This window comes from Anser brachyrhynchus (assembly GCF_964034855.1).
Source record: "Anser brachyrhynchus genome assembly, chromosome: 3".
In the NCBI taxonomy this organism is placed as follows: domain Eukaryota; kingdom Metazoa; phylum Chordata; class Aves; order Anseriformes; family Anatidae; genus Anser; species Anser brachyrhynchus.
In genome coordinates, this window is record NC_137696.1 from 2,927,169 (window position 1) to 2,946,120 (window position 18,952).

The 18,952-nt window shown below is 41.3% G+C and overlaps 1 long non-coding RNA gene across 1 annotated transcript in view; it reads right to left on the reverse strand.

The window, feature by feature from the left end:
• Nucleotides 1-18,952, reverse strand: part of LOC308192994 — a 61,964-nt gene that overhangs the window by 13,154 nt on the left and 29,858 nt on the right. Inside the window, exon 2 of the long non-coding RNA XR_013949282.1 lies at nt 788-999. This is a non-coding gene — a long non-coding RNA (uncharacterized lncRNA). The remainder of the gene's footprint in view (nt 1-787; nt 1,000-18,952) is intronic.

An 18,952-nucleotide genomic window follows, 5' to 3' on the forward strand; every position in this document is an offset into this window, starting at 1 on the left:
AACATCATCAAACATCAGGACATACTTTATATTTTCCACACTGTAGAAGCAGATATGGCCCAAGACATAAGACTGCCCCAAGATTAATTGTTGTAGCAGACAATTTATTAGTAGAAAGATTAAGATTTCATATCCCAGTCTTCTGGGGTCGTCATATCTTTGTTTCAAGGAAATCCACTTCAAGAAATGTTCCACAAATATAAGAAGCAAGTTACAAAGGCACAGCTTAGTATAAAGTGTTACCAAGATATGTCAAGTTTTGGTTGGCTTATAATCCATGTTTCTTCATGTGGTGTTTTCTTGCCATTTTTATAGGAAGGAAATAAAGTCACTGGTGTGTTAACAGCAATAAAAGCCAAGATTGAAGGCACAATCAAGAAAAAAACTGAACACTGTGATCACTTCAACAACAGAACTGTGCATAAGCTTCTACTGTACCTGCTCTAAAAGTGTCTCCTAAAGCAACATGAGCTAACGTGTCCAACTACAGAAATATCACTCTGAATAAAACAGCAAACACCCTCCCCCTCTAAATAATTATACCTTTCATTCATCAGTGAAACACCATGGTTAGGATTCACAAGAGCATATCAGAAAGCTGTCTTTTCTGTGTTCTCCCATCTGGAATCTTTTAATATCACCCACCTTCATTCTTTCTGGTTAGAGACCCAATAATCCTTTACTGCAACCCATTGTTTCAGGGCTCCTCGTGGCTATTTCATGACCCTGCCAGAGCGCCACTGGATTGTTGTTGTTTATTATGGGGGCAAACAGTTAGCACTAATACCTGTGTGTGTGGCTGCACGTCCTGTGATATGAGGCATCTCCTCCCTTCAGAGGCTCTTGTTAGAGGAATGCAGGAGCTCAAATTTGGTGTGCAGAAGGAAATGGAAATACAGTCCTTGGCAGTAAGTTACACGTGAACTCGATACCAGTTCCACTCATCCATGGCAATCAAAAGTTGCAAGGAGGCTGCTGTGGAGGCCTCTTTGTCCGACCCTAGGATATAAAAGGAAAGATGAAATTCCATTTTGTTATAAGTTATGTCAAAAACCGGTACTTAACAGTAGAAATTATGATTTTGTCAAAGCCGTCTTTGAGTAGGCAAAGTTCTGCTCAAAATCTATGACGAAATTCCCTCTGGTTTGAAAAAACAAACTCAAGAACATATGCATTTAAGTACCTTGAGACTGCCAAAACAGGTAAAAGTGCAAGGGTTTAGTAGTTCATATGAATCTCTTGATAGAAACACTGTTGCCATAACAACAGCATATTAGAAGGATGGGGGAAAAAGCCAGAAACACAACTTTAATAATGAAAGAGATCTAGTCTTCAGTCTTCTTTATTATATGCTGCAGCTCATTTACCACAGCTAAATAAGCACAGACTGCACACTACGAATTTCAAACCAGCAAGCATCTATTTTCTTTGCTACTCCTCACCTTTATCATATCTAAACACTTCAGAAAGCATTAGCCGTTATAGTACCCTTGTGAGAAAAGTGGCTTTATCACTGCTGGCTGGCATTGGGGTAAGTCAATCAGAGTACCAATTAACCTGCCTAAAGTCCTATTAGGAACCTACCGCAGAAGCAGAACTGTGTCCCACACCCTGAAGTGACCACACGCGACCTTCCCTCTGGGATATCTTTTCCCAACATCACTGAGCAGATAGCTCGGCCCTCTCCCAAGACTCAGAAAAAGGTCACACGTGGATATTTTGGTAACAGAGAAAGTGCTGTACGAAATAACCGGTGTAGTGAGCATTAGGGATTCCCTCCTGCATTTGTTCTGATTACAAAACAGACTCCCAGCTTTCACTAATAAAAGCAAAGATTTCCTCATTTGCACAGGCTGTACTTACGTGGAAGCAAATGCCTGGAATGGGATTTCTGTTTAAAGGGACAATGGTCTCTAGAGCAATTTGCAAAGCAAAAATTTATCATCTGTATGACATTGCCTGGAAAAATATGTCCCTCAATGCCAAGGATGTAGAACTACTGGTAAATGTCTTCTTTTTCTATTTTTCCACATTTTCCACACACACCCTCCCTCCTTTCTTATTCCTCTGAGGTCTGAATTACCATACTTCTTTATTTCCCCAGAGTTCCTACATGCTATTATTATTCCTTGGATGCATCTGATTCAGAGCCCTGCAGCTTGCTTCCTGACAGGCTTCAGCATAGCCTTTCATTCCTGACATGGGAAAAATTCTTATAAAGGCTTTTTGATTGATTTTAAGAATTTTACATGGTGCAGAGAAAGCTGCTTTTTAGCCATGACCTATTGTACTTTATCAGCCTTCTCTCCTCATGTGTATTTAGGATGCTGTAAAGATTTAAGCAAGCTATTCAGTAAGCTTCTGTTAAGTATTCCTTGTGGCCACGGGAGCTTCAACTTTGGCATATCTGTCTTGCGGTCAAAAAACTAGCTGCCAGGTGGTGCTGAAGTCAATTCCATCGTGTGTTTCTGTTGTTAACACTGCAGTATAATATCGTGCCGGCAGGCAGTAAAAGCAGGGTAAATAATGCCTTTTGCCCATAACACACTACTATGGTGCTGCTGCACACTGCCATGACAGGGAAGTATTAGTCAGTGAGAAGGCACGTAGTGCCCAGGACCACTTCTCACGTTCTCTGCTCCCATTCTTCAGAGCAATGGGAAGTCCAGGTTCAAATTCCTGATCCTTCTGAGGAGTTTTGACCCCACGTTTCCCAGCTTGGAGCACGCGTACTGCTCCACAGGGCTTTATGGGTGGAGAGGGGGGCTGTACGACTTGGGACAGGAGGCCATGGTGCTTGGATAGGTTACGGTCCCTCACTCCAAAAGTACTTGTGTGCCCACCTACTCTCCCCTGAAATACAAATACAGAATCAGTACAGCAGTGCCCAAATCACTGCACCCAGGTTAATATGCAGGGGCAGAGGGCTGGCAGCAGACCCTTCCCCAGATCTCCCTCTCTGTACAACAGGCAAGGGAAGCTCCGCAAGATGCCACGGCCCTTTGCTGTACTCAGCTCACCCTCCTCAGATGTTCCATTACTGCTGTGTAAAAATCATATTACAAAGTGAGGTAGATAACGCCACAAAATCAGCTGGCAAACACTGTTCTGGACTAGCACAGGCTTTCAGATCACAGCCTGGAATTTAAGTAATAGGAGCAAGTCCTTTATTTTTCTAAACTTTAACTTGGGAGAAATTTTACCAAAGAAAAGAATCGCCAAATGCTTTCTCCTGCAAATGGCAGCAAGCCTCTTGATTTCTCACATCATTTCCTTGGTTGATCTGGTCACTCTCCATGGGTGATGCTTTAGAGAGCAAAGCTCTGTTATTTTGCCGGAGTTAGGTTTCCTCAAAATAGAGCACTGCTAAATCCTACATTTTTCCTTTGCTGAGAGCTCCACAGGAATCACTAAGGCTAAGTACAACCACCTAAAGAAATCTCTTTACAAAAATGTTTGGATCACTGTTCAGAGATTTTCAATTTCTTGTGTACACTGAGGCTCGCTTGAGGTCACAGAGCATTTGTTGTCAGAGCCAGCTTGGTCTCCTTTTTCTAGGCCCCTAAATTCAGTATGTACAGGATTTTTCAGCTGTTTTTCACTCAGTGTAAGATTTAGCAGTGTAGTTTACCTAGCTATTGCTACTACTCTTGAACTTACCTTGTTCGTGTCCCTTCCCCCCCCCCCCCCCCCCCGTTAAGGGTGACGAACACCATCGAGGTCCTGCAGCAGGCCAGGTGTGATGCCACAGCTCACATGCTCACAGTCTAGATCTCCAGTTCATGAAATTTACTGAGAACTACAGTGCTTGCTCTGAACTATACACTGTCTGGGATTTCTGGAAACTGGGAATAGCCTACACATTGCTTCAGCATCTTTATTGACATGCTTTTGTCAGTGTGGCAAAGTAAACACGTTGCAGCAGGACGACAGACCTTTGTGCAGTGAAATTGTCTCTTTCAAATCCCTTTCAGCAGGAACCCAAGTGCCAAGGGCAGCAAATTGTTTATCCCTCCTTGCCACTTCTTATGCAGCATTGTCCTGGAGATACACTCACATGTCGGCCCGTAACATCTCCCCTGGAGCTTGGGCACAGCGTGTTCCCACTGCAAAGAATACCCTTCTCCTGACCCCGATGAATGATTACGGCGGAGCTCTGATTCAGCACTACCTTTCCTGCACTGCATCATTAAGCTGGAACACAATAAAATCGCCTCTGCCATCCTCCACAATTCTCAGCAACCTCCACCCTGAAAAAAACTCATGTTCTGTTTCCTCCATTTAAAAACATCTCTGCATTTCACAATGGAAGCAGACTAGCCAGTTTATTCTCCTCCGCAGATTCACTTTTACATAATATCCTTGCCTCTTCCCAGATAATGAAAATCTTGATGCTAAATATCCAATCTTGCAAGCTTTATTCTTCTCCAGAAGAAATGCCTAACCTCATTTCAAGCAGCAGTGACTGAAGTTCCCACCTGAACCCCTATCACACTCCAGAACAATTAAGTCAACGCTAACTAATTACAGTTTTGTCCCCTCCTTACCATGAATTTATCTAAAATGCTAGCTTTCTGAAAGATTTCCTCCAATGACATAACATGCAATGTATAAAGGAGATTAAACATTCCACCATTATACAGAAACAGTGAGCAATTATTATTCACTTTCAGAGTCTTCCCAAGGACGACCCATAAATAGTGTGATGCTTATAAAAGGAACGCACAGGTCTTGAATTTCCACACAGACTCTCCAAATTTACATCCACAGCTCCCCTTTTTAATATAAATTCAACCAGATTTCATAACAGTTTTCATGTAGATCGTAGAAGGGTGCCAACAGACCAAATTAACTCACATTTGTCATGCCTCCCTCATTTACACCTACTCTGAGCTGGGAGAATGTTAAGACGTGTGCATTGGGGCTTACTGTAAATGTCAGTCACCAAAGTGCTTTGCTCTGTTCCCAGAGCAATCTGAGACTTTAAAAAACAGTGAGTTCTGGCCTCTTGTTTTCCCCTTGTACCTTTAAAAGCAATAAACCAACTGCACAATGCAATAAGGAAACTCACAAGGTCACAGTCAACAGAAGGATGGTTCAAAGCTATTGCTGTATCATTATCAACACCTGAAAGGAGCATTAGCATGAAGCAAGCAGTGATTAGAAACACCCTTTCCTTATCCTTCCAAAAGGCTGCCTGTCCCTAGCGTGAGGAAAGGCACGAGATCTCCATTTCATAAATAGGGAACAGAGACCAACAAATAGATTTCAAAATGAGCGATTCTCTGCAAAAGTTGTGCACGTTTGTCAGTCCAGCACACGAACAAGATCTGCATGCAAGAACCAGAGGTTCTGCTGGAACGCTCCTCTCAGACTCCCAGCTGAGAGGGGATATACAAGGGGGAACTCTCAAGACTCGGCGAACAGACAGCAAAGGATAATCACAGCACTTGAAAAATAAATCACGCTTTCAGCCTGATTTGTCATGTTCTACATGATGTTGGTAACAAAGAAGAAAATCAAGTTAAAATGCAGGAAGCATGCCTTACAACATTAGAAAAATGCAAGTGTTATTGAGTTTTGCGGAAAGAAACATCGGTTACTTTGCCAAAATTGTCTTTGATGGAAAAAAGAGAATAAGCCTCAAACCCCAACAAGGAAAAGTGACCAGTCATTTAAAAGCTTCTGAACCAATTCAGAAAGGCATAACACAAAGACAGCATATAGTACTGTGCAGGTAGATAGAATGAACCCCAGGAGAATTCAAAGAATTCTCAGGCGCATTCACAAGCCTGAACCCATCAGACACCAGTCCACAAGCACTGATCACCTTCTAACATTTAAGAACAAAATAGGAGCTGGCAATCTGCCTGAAGAACTATGGGTATACTGTTCACTAACACTGCTGTGTAAGTGTGCATCCTGGGGAACAGAGCATAGGTCCCCACTCCCATGAAGCCTGGAGGTGCTTTCTTCCTCAGCAGGGACCAGGGCAGGCCTGACAAGACACCAGAGGTGCTCCCTCTCACACCAGGCCCTGAGATCAGATTTCCACACTGGAGGCCAGCTCCTCAGCAGCACAGATGGAAGCAGACCTGCCTGGGCAGCGCTGACTTTCTGGAGGTGCAGCCCCACGGGCCTCGGAGGCACTCTGGCATCGAGAGTTTGAGATAGGAGCTTTGCTTCACAAGAGGTAAGCGTCCAACATACCTCTGCATGCATGGAGGAAAGGAGGTGGTTTTCATGGCAATGCTCCTCTTAAAACAGCTTGCAGTTCATCCACCCCGCTCTTCTCTGCCCCATATCCCCAGCATGCCTCACTCCCTGTGCGCATCAGGGCACTTGCAGGATGAGTGCATCACTGCGCACAGCTCAGCCCTCCCTGCTACCCATGGGAATCCTGCAAGTAGAGGGAAGGCAGAGGCCTTTGGGGACGTGCCTGATTTTTTCAAACAAAACGAGCAATTAGATACTGAAAGCCCCAGTGGGCAAGAGAGGATGGGGATATTTTAACTGAGCAGTAGTTCCAACTTCGGATGTCATAACACAGTAAGACACAATGGTCTTGATACCCAGCCTCAGGTCCCTACAACCATTGCTTTGACAGTCTCAAAGCATCTCCCTTCATCTCACCTGTTCATTCGTACTAGTATACAAATTCTCTCACTCCTCTGTTCTGTTATTGGTAGGGGGCACTAGTTGTGCATAAGGGTAAACAGAAAACCCCTCCAGTGTCTGGTTTCATAATAAAGTGTCTGAAGCTGTCCTACACAGCACATTTTGGCACAGCTCGGTGCAGACTGGCAGAGAAGAGCAGCCCTGCTCTAGGATCCAACACGCACAGAGTAGCTCCTGGGTCAGGGCAGCTTTGGCAAGTTACTGCCACAGCACCTTTGCTCTGTTGGCAGAAAGTAGGTGTGTGGGGAGGAAAGGAGGTGGTCTCCTCTGCAAAGTACATTGAGACCTACTGCTGGATATAATGCTATATATTATAAAGCTGGTGCCTTCTACACAACGATCTGCAAACCTGATACTTGTACAAAGCAATGCCTCCCTCCCTATAAGAAGCACGTGTGCCCCAGTCTTATTCGCTGTATGCAGAGTTACAACTTGTTACCGCACACAGTTTGCGCTTTATTTCTTAAACTGGCTGCAACCGAGCAGCAGCGAAGCTGAGACTGCCGGAGTTCACATCACAACCCTTTCCCTCCCATTGCCATCCTGTTTCTAGTCCCTCACCTACCTTCCAGTGGCAGTACCACAGGATCTGCTCCACTCCCTCCTCCACTCCCAATGACTCTTGCCTTTATTTCAAGTTACATGGGGAATAAAGAAGAGGTTTGGTTTGTTTGTTTGTTTTTGCAAGCAGCTGTATTTTTAAATGAATCAAAGAGCCTGGGTGTGCAGGTTGCAGGCTGTAGATACAGCAAGACCCTCTCCCAGTCTGTTCCAGTGACTTGGGATACAGAACACGAGGCAACATCAGGCAGGATCCTGCTACCTGCGTGATCAGCAGCACCACAGAGGCAGCTGCTGCTGCCACCCCTTGCCTCACTTCTGGGAGGCACCAGTGCTCACAGCAGAACAGCAAAGCTCATATCGTATGGAAACAGCTCCAGTAAGGCACGCAGCCATCTTTACAGGGAATTCATTTTCAACTATGAATTTCTGATCTTGCAGCATTGAGCTCTAAATACCAATGCTGTAGTGTGGGACAATCACCTCTCCTCCTTCTTCCTAGTCACATAAAATATTCATTACATGCGTTTAAGACAGACGAACTATTGTCTAACAAAATGACCAACAGCAAATCACAGCTGAAAGCAAATGCTAACATACTAGTTATTTCTTTAACAAATCAGTTGGCTTCTTTTTTTTTTTTGTACGTTGAGTTTACGAATGATTAGCAGTAAACAAATCTCACCCCAGCTTTCCACAGTATGAGATCACAGAGGTGGTATTAATCAGTACAGTCAAAGATCACCATGAAGATTTTTTTCTCAAGAACTTGCCCTCCAAAATAAAAGCAACACATCCTACAAATACGAGATGTGCCTTAGGTGGCACCACATAGAGAAACTGGGTACTCTAGCTTTATAATCTACAGTGGTAATAATGCTGAGTAATTAAGTACAAAGGTGTTGTCTGGGACTGGAAAAATATGCATCTGCTCCCAAATCAGCAGATGAGACGTCAAAGACTTTCTGTAAATTATTAAAACTGCACAAAACAAGATCTGTGACTGTACTCCTTCCTACTCATCTTATGGCACTGCAGCTCCCATCCAGATTTGATCTTTCAGACAGCACAGCCACAGCTATTCTGGAAAATGTCAAAAATATTCCGTATCTCCTTAACTTCAGTAAGAATAATACAGTATTTGTATGCTGTGTCACGATGACCTGTAGCTTCAATCTTGCAAGAGAAAAACCATAAATGGAAATTTTAACACTCTAAAGAAACTTTGTTTGCAATTTGCTTTCAAGCAAAAAGAATTTGTTGCATGAATAACTTTCAGAGATCTCAGTTAAGGGCTGGAGGAACAAAACATCCAATCTACGTTTACACTGAAAGAAAAGTGAAATGGAACAGATGAAGGCTTTTATTGAAGACAATGTTTACCTTTTTGTAATTGACACCTCAGTTCTACCTTATGCTTTTCAGAAGTTTTACAGTACAACCTAAACTGTAAAGGAAAAATAGACAAAAATAAGACTTAGTTTTCATAAAATGTAGTACTAAGGATCACATTGTTTTTATTTTACAATTCCTCTAAAGAGACTTACCCCATGGAGAAATTACGTGCTTATACTCAACAGGAAAAGAATATGCTTGACAACTCATCTGCCACAATAAAATCTACATCCTCCCCACCCACCTCTCATGCAGAATTCCCACCAAAACTCCTGTTTCAGTGTCATAAACTGTCATGCACAGGGAAGTTTAAAGCAGTTTGCAAGAACTTGCAACTTTGCATCATGAAGCACTTCTTCACTACAGAATATCAACTGAATTGGACAGGAACAGGCAGTGATATGTCCTGTTATAAAACCTTTCAGGACACACCACTAAAAAAAGCATACAGAGAGCAGAGCAGTGTCTTTAAGTGACAAGTTCAGAAAAATCTCGATGTTGCTCCCCATTTCTGCAGTGCAATGTAAAAATATTTGCATTCAGTTCCACCCACTAAAAAAATACATGCAAAAGAGCCCCATGTATGATGGGAGATGAATTACAAGGAAGAAATAGCAACAAGAAGAGTGTTAATTATGCACGTGCAGTAACAGTATGTTGTGTTATTCTGTTAACCTGATATTTAAGAGCTGTTCTACCAATGTCCAGCACAGGCATGCCCAAAGCAGTACATGGCCTGCTATGACACCTAATTATGAGAACTTCCAGGAAATAACTTGGTCTTGAAATTTTGAAAGTTTGATTGACAAGTTTGCTGTGTCCTGCACCAGTCCCACACTGCAAATTAGAGTTGCATTTTGCTAAGCTGAGTTATACTGAGCTTGACAACTGTTGCAAGAGCTCCTGACGTCACACAAACTGTTTATATGAGGTCAGATTCTCCCAGGGGACAAAATTGACATAGTCCACAGAGAAAATCAGAACTGAAGCTAATTTATTTATTTATTTATTTTAATTAGCAATGCACCAAGGGCTAGTATTTCTCATTCTTGAACTGAAAACAACTTTGGGTGCTAAACAAAAGCTGTTTCCTCAAGTCACTTTGTATTCTTGTTTCTACTAATCTGCTGTTCTTCCTTACTTCCTTCAGTCTAAGGTAGGCTTTCTACAGGATGGAGAAAAACATGCAGTCCTTTCAGTTACATTTGACTTCTCCCCCTCTTTCAGAAATTGCCATAATTACTAATTATGATTGTGCACATATCAGCATGTTTTCTTAAGAACATTTTCTATGTAAAGAGATAAGCTAGCTCCCTATCTCATGCACTCGCCTACACTCCAACTCCATTATGAAAGTAAACATACATTTTTCAAAGCAGATGACGAAAGTCTTGGGTCCCATCCCCAGGCAGCCACACTTGATAAATTACCAAATCATACAAGCTTTGCCTAGTCTGTTTGCTTTACTGAAAGTAGTTTATTTTTAATATTAGAGAAGGAAAATATGAAAAGAAAAAAATCTTATTAAATAAATGCAATCTGGAACTAGATTATTGGCCCTGGACAGAAAAGACAGTATGAGATTTCTGTATTTCAGATTGGAGACCCATTGGTTCATATAATTTTGTTTGCTAACATTCAATCTTTCCATACGACCTGATGTGAGAAAAGAGACTTTGGTACGGAAAACAAAAATATCTACTTAAAACAACTATTCTCTGCACCTATTCCTAGCACAACTTTTGATTATGGTAGTGTTTTTCAGATCTAAGCAAGGAGAAAAGAGTACTTAACGTATGCTTAAAAATAGTAATTAAAAACATATTGAGGAAAACAACTGAGCAGTATAAACAGTGAGGGAAAAACATCCGGAAGATAAATGCTGTGTTGGGGGAGAAATCCATGAAGGTCCAGTAGTCTGAAGTTATCTAATGTGCAATATTGTGTATATCTGCAGCACTTTCAGCCCAGACGTTCCTTTTATTCCATTTCTATTCTTGCACAGAAGAATATAGAAATATAAGCTATTATTGCAAAGGGTATTTACAAATACAAGCCTATGCACAGAAGTATAGCTAGAGTGATTTAAGTTGTAAGACTTCCTGATTCCAATCAGAGATGGGAAGGTATATTCTTCTGCTATATCCTTCTGCTTCGAGACAGAGCCCATTGGTGTCCATGGGAGCCCACTGATTTCATTGGGTGCCAGGTTGGAGCTACAGTCATGATAATTGCAGTAGTACAGTAACTGCCACAAGTCATTGTTATGCATTATTTGCTTACAAGCTTTAATTGCATCTTCCACTTGGGAAATGGTGGCTACACGTGCTGCTGAAGCAAGCAGAAAGAGGAAAATTCACTAAACCAACAGGCAAGTTCATGTTTTGACCTCCACTCAAAAGTGTTTGTTTCTCTGCATGTACCTGGGTTTTCTCAGTGACTTACTAGCAAACACTGACTCTTCAGAAGCTGTCTTTATTTGCAGCTTTCATAACAGCACCTATGCGACTGGCTCTCACAAGTTCACTGGGCCATTTACACCTTCCCCCAACCTTGCAAATAGGACTGCCTTTGTTGTGAGGAAGCTCCCTCATGCCTTTTCCTCTGAAGCAATAGGAATGGTTTGAGGAATGGTTTGGCTGTGACATTCAGTCTGTAAATACTTTTTAAATACACCAGGATTTGCCAAACAGTCAAGACTTAGCAGCCCTCATTTTCTCTTTGTTTTCTTTTAATAGAAAAGAAAGATGCAAGGTAACATTTGCCATGAGACACACTTAACTGGAATTGTCCATTCCCTCAAAGCACTGCTAAGGGAGGTCATTCAAATAGATTCCTAGGAAAGGTATTTAGAAACTAGGGTTTAACGACTCAGAAAATGTGAACAGCAGGTCGAACTTCTGATCAGAAGACCTAAAAGCTAAGGAGTTATTCTCTTGGAAGCTTACATGAAGCCCTAGTGATCAGAGAGACTTTTGTCCTTGACCTCAAATGGCTTTGAAATAAAATTCTGAAAGCAAATTTGAAACGTTGTGGTCTACAAACAAGAAGGAATTCTGCTGTCCCTGCAACACTTGGATGACGCACGGATCTAAACACGTATTTCACTCTGACTTTTAAGAGCAATATTCTAGTTTCCAACAATTTTAAGATGTGATACTTGGCAGACAATGCTGTTTACCAAGTTCTGAAAATGTGCTGCATAATGCTCGCTAAATAGAAAAACACATTTTACTAATCAAAATCAGGCTGGATTGTAATATTGGTTTTTGACAAAGCATTCACCACTGCAGAAATCTGCACCTCTGCTCCTCACCTTCTATAAGCTCGTGTGAAGTACACAGGTAAAACAAAAAGCACCTGTATTTCCAAGCTCCTTTAAGGAACTTGGCTTCACTGATTGTTTTTCAAAGGCAGAAAGAATCTGCAGTTTTTCTACTGACTTTTCCCAGCATAGCAGAGACAAGGTTGTATAAAAAGACTACAGAGGTCAACTAATGGTCTCACTCGCATTTCTTCCAGTGATGTATCTAAATGCTGATCAAGAAAATCCTGTTGAGTCTTCATTCTCATTCTCTTAGTCATCTCTTAACTTGTTCTTACTCTTCTCAGCATTATAAAGTCACTTGAGTGGAGGAGGCTGAGAATATGAATGTTGGTTATGTAGAAATAGAAAAAGAGAAAGTGATGTTAGAAAATACAGGAGATTGGACAGGAAGAAACTGTGACAGTAGTAAACCATCAAACAAGAACAGGGTAAGGTGTACTGAAGGCTGGAGTGGTTTCCAGCGCTTCCTGTGGCAACTGCAGCTGCCACTGCTGCTGTGTAAGGGCTACGTTGGCAGAATGATGTCTCCCACAGACCAGGGCACTGGAGGTCATCTCCCCCAGGTCATGGATCAAAAAGCCATACTTGTCCCTATGCACCTGGGCACTGAACCCCAGCTAGCACCAACCAGCCTGTCAGACTTGGAAGGCAGCAGCCCAGGATGTGTACTAAGGAAAGTTAACCTGGGAACCTGGGTGAGAGCACAAGAGGTAGAGAAAGAAAGGGAGGAAAACCCAATCAATATTTCAATAGCTAAAGGTTGGCACCATATTCTGTAGTTAACTTTTTTTTTTTTTTTTGTAGGAGTAATATCATCTGTCAGTTTTCTTGACAGCCTAATTCTTTCCTAATTCAATCTTGTTAAATTCAGTGCTAAAATTCTGCTGATGGCATTTTTGGTGTTGCATTTGGAGGGAGAGAGGACGGTTTTGTTTTGACACAGAGAGAATATAGACACAGCTATTTTTATTTTAAAGTTGCCACCATAATGATATGAGTAAGGAAGTAGATTCTGTGCCTTGCCTGTATTATTCTACAGTTTTCTTCATAAGCTGCTCAACCATTAGAATTGTGTGGGGGCAAGTCTGAGATGGCCAAGAACTAAAAGATTTAGGGGCTCATCCCAGCAGCCACCCTGCAAAGATCACACATCACCGTCCACCTGAAGACATCTTAGAATTCTCAGAAAAGACTGCCTTGGGCTCTTAAAAATAAATCCTGGTGTCTAAGGGATACAGCCACAGTGCAATCAGGCTGACACTCAAAGCCCCAAGACTATAAACAACTCACCCATGGGCAGATAAAAAATGCAAAGTGAGGAGATGGCCAAAACCGGTTTTAGAGGTAACAAAACAGAACAATTTTCCAACAAGTGAAATACACTTCACATATACAGTAAATTGGAATGTAATGTGGAGATGCAAAACAATCAGCAAAAAGCAAGGCACAAAAGGCTGTTAGAAAACATGTCAAAGTATACCACGTTCCTCCTAGGGATGGATTTGAGAGGATCATAACTCACTGTAAACCCTTCACTCTATCCCAAGCCAACCTTAAAACCCACAGATACCTTGGAAGGGCAAGTATAACACAGAAACGGTGTGGACATGAGGAAGCTTCAGTTATTTTCTCCTAGCAGTTGTTAAAGCACAGCCCCACTGGTGTTCTTGTGCTGCAAAATTGTTTTGAGGAGAGGCAACACAGCAGCTGTCTATATAGTGTGGATTTAAAAGATTCATTCCTCAACCAGCAAGCAGAGCTGAGAAAGATCTATTTGGGAAAACCTTCAGAGACCAGAGGAAAAGCTGAAAAGAAGGTTTGAAAAATCATTTCTTCCAGATGAAAATGACATCAGCACTGATATGTGAGGAATGGAAGGCTGTAACATCAAGCGTTAAAGGAAACCTACAGCCATTGCTCTCAGCCCAGCAGGCTGAGAGTCCACAAGACAGAAAATCAGCTAAAACCATAAACAAACTGTCAAGTGCAAGGATTTTTTCTTCCCTTTGAAAACAAAATCAGGAAAAGGACATCATACTTGGAGCTTGTGGGTAGCTATCTTCAGAAAAAGGATTAACTAGTGAATGACAATTATAGTAAGTCTTGTAAATGCTGTACTGCCCTTTCTCCATTTTGTTCATACCAAGAATCTTTTCTTATTCTTACAGACTCAAGCACTGGTGATGATGAAATCATCACCAATTTCTGCCAAGTGACAGTATGATAGCCAAATCAGCAATCTCATCTAGTTTTATTTCCCAGTTTGGACTCACAATTGTTTGTTATCAGTAGGGCACAGGGAGGCATAAAACCAGCATGAGAAGGGATCATAAATCCACAATTAAACATCAATGAAATCTGTATTTGGTGGCAATGTGTTTGTTGAGCTACTAGAAGAAAGGCAAAGTTAGCATATTCATTGACTACAAAAAAATCCCAAATGGCAGAAGATGCCATTTGTGAAAGCCAGGCTGGAAAAGGGCTCACAGTACCACTTCCCTAGCTACAAGTCTTTTCAAAAACAGAATGTTTCAGGGGTTGTTAGCTTTTTGTGAAAGATGGACTACATGGAGGCCACTGACATCAGTACCTCGTGCGATATTTCAAGGGTTTGATGGAGACCTAAGGTGCCATAAATAAGTAGTTTCTCCTGAGACTGTATCTGTGCCTCTTCCCACCCTCCTAACTGCCACAGTAGAAAGCAATTTACTAGTTTGACAGACATGGCCTTGCTAAAAGTAAAAACAAGGAATGTTTTTAATCCCTTTTGCAAGATGAAAGGATCAGGAAGAGATCAAGAGACCCAAGATAAAACCCACAAAAGGCTATCTGACCTCAAATCCTCCATTCAACTGTGCCACACAACTATTTCTGATTTAAAATCAGGCATCTGTCACCAGCACAAAACACAAGGTATGCAGCCACAGCACAACAGATCCACTACTGTCCGGTTTCCCGGGACACATCCAGTAGGCAGGCTGTGTCACATGCTACCCAGCTCATTTTCATGACTGAGAACGACCTGTTGTGAACACGAAGAGCAAATCAGCACAGCAGAACTGGGCAGCGATGCCAGCTCTTGCCATTGATTTCAGACTAGACCCTGACAGGCACTCCAAGCACCAGCTCCCAGGGCTTTGAATAAGCTACTTCATGAAGTTTTACTTTAGAAAAAGCTAAGATTTATGCCAAAAGGCTATAACTGGAAATAGCCTCCACAGCAGTACAATCATAGTCTTTAGCTTTTCCTTGATGCTGATTCAAGGGGGACGGAAATTTCCCGATAACCCTTTCTAAAGCTTTTTCTTTCCAATAACAGAACTTCAGTCATTTCCACTGACTGGCAACTTCAATTGTTTAACTTGAACTCTTACCCGCACCTAATTTCAAAAGGTGAGCATACAAAATTTCCTAATATTTAGCTCTAGAACTCCGCCAGAATTCAGCACAAAATGTCCTAAGAATTGAGTCCATGAGTTCTCCTTGCTTCAAAATTCATGGGGACGAAAAAAAAAGCCTTCAAATCCCTACAAGTTTAAGATATGATAAATAAATGCAAAAACTGTCATGTTTGCAGTACTTCATGTGCTATATTTAATACTGAAAAATACTAAAACCTCACCTAGTAGATTTATAGCTTTCCAGCCCACATGCCCATTTTATGCTTTTTAATTTATAACTTTATAAATTGACCATTGCCAGGGCATGAACATTTTAGCATCCTCTTTATACAAAATGGACCAACATCTGCAAAGAAAGGCACCAAGCCAAATTCCAATACAAAAGGGCTCACATAAATGTCATGGTGCCCCCTCAACAAGGGCTGTACTAAATCCTCAGTGTATTTCTAAGCAGCTTTATGTTGTGGCTCGATTATTTGATAACTTCTAGTACTTGCATTCCTCAGAACTTATAGCAATCATTTGATTTACTTATACTTCTCTTGCCTTTTACTTACAACCATATTGAATGAAACATTAGCCAAAAACATTAACAAATCTTTAGTTTGTAAACATGATGAAATGAGCTGCAAGGGAAGGTATCTAGAAGAGCACAGCATATTTAAAAGAAATTACTACTACGTGAACAATCAAGCACTGGAAGATCACACCGTAAGACTCATTAATGGACTTGAAAAAGCAGGTATAAGACCCAAACACCTGCTCCTTCACAGCTTAAAGCCTAATAAAGCCTAGGGCGAATCCACTGGACTTCATTCAACTTCTACAAATCCTGAGAGCTGATGGACCTCATAGAGCAGAAATAGCAAAGTTATCCAACTTCCTAACAAATATGGAGATGAACACACCTCCCTAGACATAGATAGAACTTATTTTTCTTCTAAACATGCTATTCTACTCACAGGAAGATCTGTGATTCATCTTAATCTTAGGAAATGTAAAAATTGCCTGCATGGAATGAAATAGCAATGCTCCTCTGTCAATTAGATCCCATTTTTCTGAGCACAATAATCAGAACAAATGGCCAGATGTTTAGATGAGCCCCATCTGGTTTGGATTCACTGGCCAAAGAAAAGTAATGCAGGTAAAACAGTATTTCCTTTTATTAAGTATAAAGAGCATTATTCATCCAAAATATATTGAGAGAAGTATTAGGCAGATATTTTCTTCATTTTGCTAAACCCATCTTATATCAGCTTGACGTCATACGGCCTGTCATCACCACAATTTTTACCATAGCAACCCATTATCCTACATGTCACATGAACTACACTGAATGTGGCACTGTCCCTATGCATATGAAGTTTTAATTTAGATCAGTATTCAGTGCTGCCAGCTAACGAAGTGCAGTCAAAGAACTCCTCAGAGCACGAGGAGATACGTACAGGGTGTACCCAGGCAATTTATATAGGGAGGTGTTTTTGCAGACCCACAGGGTGGGAAAAACATTAGTTGTACCTCTGAGCTTAAGTTTCTGGTTACATTTTCTTAAGTCTTGTACACACGTTCCTATTTGTAATGGAAAGATTTGCAGAGGAGTCTCAGAGAGACGCCAAGGACTGCTATACACACATACACACAGGTGGAAGAGCACAGCTCCTCTCTGGGCACCTAAACAACAGGTCATCAGCAAAGCCTTACAACACTCCTGAAAACCCAGCTGCCTTATTCTATTGCTCACAGGAAGTGGACAAATTTTACAGCCTGAGATGCACGTTCAGCTGGATCTCTAGGCTAAAATACACCTCAGTAGTATAAAACAAGCCCTGGGATTAGAAATCCAAATCTTGCAAAATATTAGGGATTTTTTCCCCCATCTGGCACATCTGGAAGAAGACACAAGCAATTATATGTTTTCAAAGATGATGTGACAGGAGCTGTAGAACAACATATGCTCAGTGCTGGCAGCTACCAGAACAGAATCACAGAATGGTTTAAGAATTGACAAGGCATTTACTTGAGCTCAGTATTGTGAGTATTTCCAACCACCTCACAGTAGTTCACTATGCTCATAGTGGGCTCATGGTGCCATTGAAGGAAGACTGAAAGAAAAAGTCAAGGACAGCCACAAAAAAGTGAATACTTAACCATGACAGAAGAAAAAGTAAAACATTAGCATGGACTTAGTGTCTAGTAAATGCTTGGAAATGGAAATTACTGCACAGAAACAACATTAAGCAATTTCAGTATTTTCTGACTTTTACCATGGAAAGAAAACTCAATTCCCACATACGGCAGGCAGGATTTCATATTATGCCCATAATGCAAAGGGTTGTACCGCTGAGTAAAGAACACAGCATCTGAACCCATCCCTGGGGAGTGGGTGGAAGGGGAAGATGATCCAAGTAAACAGGTTGGTTAGTCTGACCTCAGTGTAAGGTTTTAGATCAAAATTGTGAGAGGCGAAAAACAGACAGAATAAGCAATATAAAACACAACAGAAGGTGTAATTGAAAGGGGAATGCATTCCCACACGGTCATTTAAAGAACCGAAAGCAGAAGTCTGAAGTACGATCCCTAGGTAGCATCTCTTCTGACCTTCCATCCCACATGAACCCTAGAGCCAGTGAACTCATTTATTTTTATTTCCTATGCCCCCAAGTGGAAAGTAAAGCTTAAATTTTTTTTTTTTTTTTTGTGCAAATTCTCAAAGAGCAGTCTCACACTAAAAAACTATGACTCCCTGTTGCCAGGGAACCCTAGGGGCTTTTTGTTGCTGTTAAGCTTTTTTTCCTTTCCAACTTCTCCTTCTTGATCTTATTAATCACAGTACAATCCACAATTAGTAAGTTTAGACAAACGCTCTGCATTTACGGGGGGGAGAAAAAGAAACACCTCACTCAAAAGTTCACGCTTGGAGACGTGCAATCCCCTACAACAGCATCTCACTGCTCAGACTCTAGGGGTATCAAGCGAGCTTCAGCTTAACTCCAGAGAAACCAGAGATACCAAACCAGTAAGATTCAGATCAGAGCCCACGTACCGGATAAAAGAGAAGATAGAAAAGCTGAGAGACACTAGAACAGATTTTAAAAGTATCAGAAGACGTAAATACAACATTGAATTACACATACTGCATATAAGACAGGACCACCTTGATCTACCTAAAATAAATCTAAATGAAGAAAAGCTCCCAGGAAGTGCCCTGCTGCTACTTCATCACTGCGTTGATCCACATGCCTTCATAGTCCTCCAAGAAGGGACAGCTAGTGCATTTAGACCTGTATTTTCTTCTGAACCTCCTCCTCATTTCCAATTCCTAGGCCCTTTTACAGGTAGCTATGTGTAGAAACATACGTGAAGTTAATTTGCGTTTCCATTTTCAGCTGTCTTAAATATTGACCATAATCAGATTCCGTGCTAGCTTTTTTAGTAAGTTATGTAGCCTTCAGTTAAGATCTGAAATTCAATACTGTTCATATCCAGTTTTACCTAAAAGCTGTATCCAACGAGTCTCTTAAAACTCCATAGGAGTCTTAAAAAATGTTTGCTGCCCAAAATAAAATAATATATTCTTCACAGGTAGTTT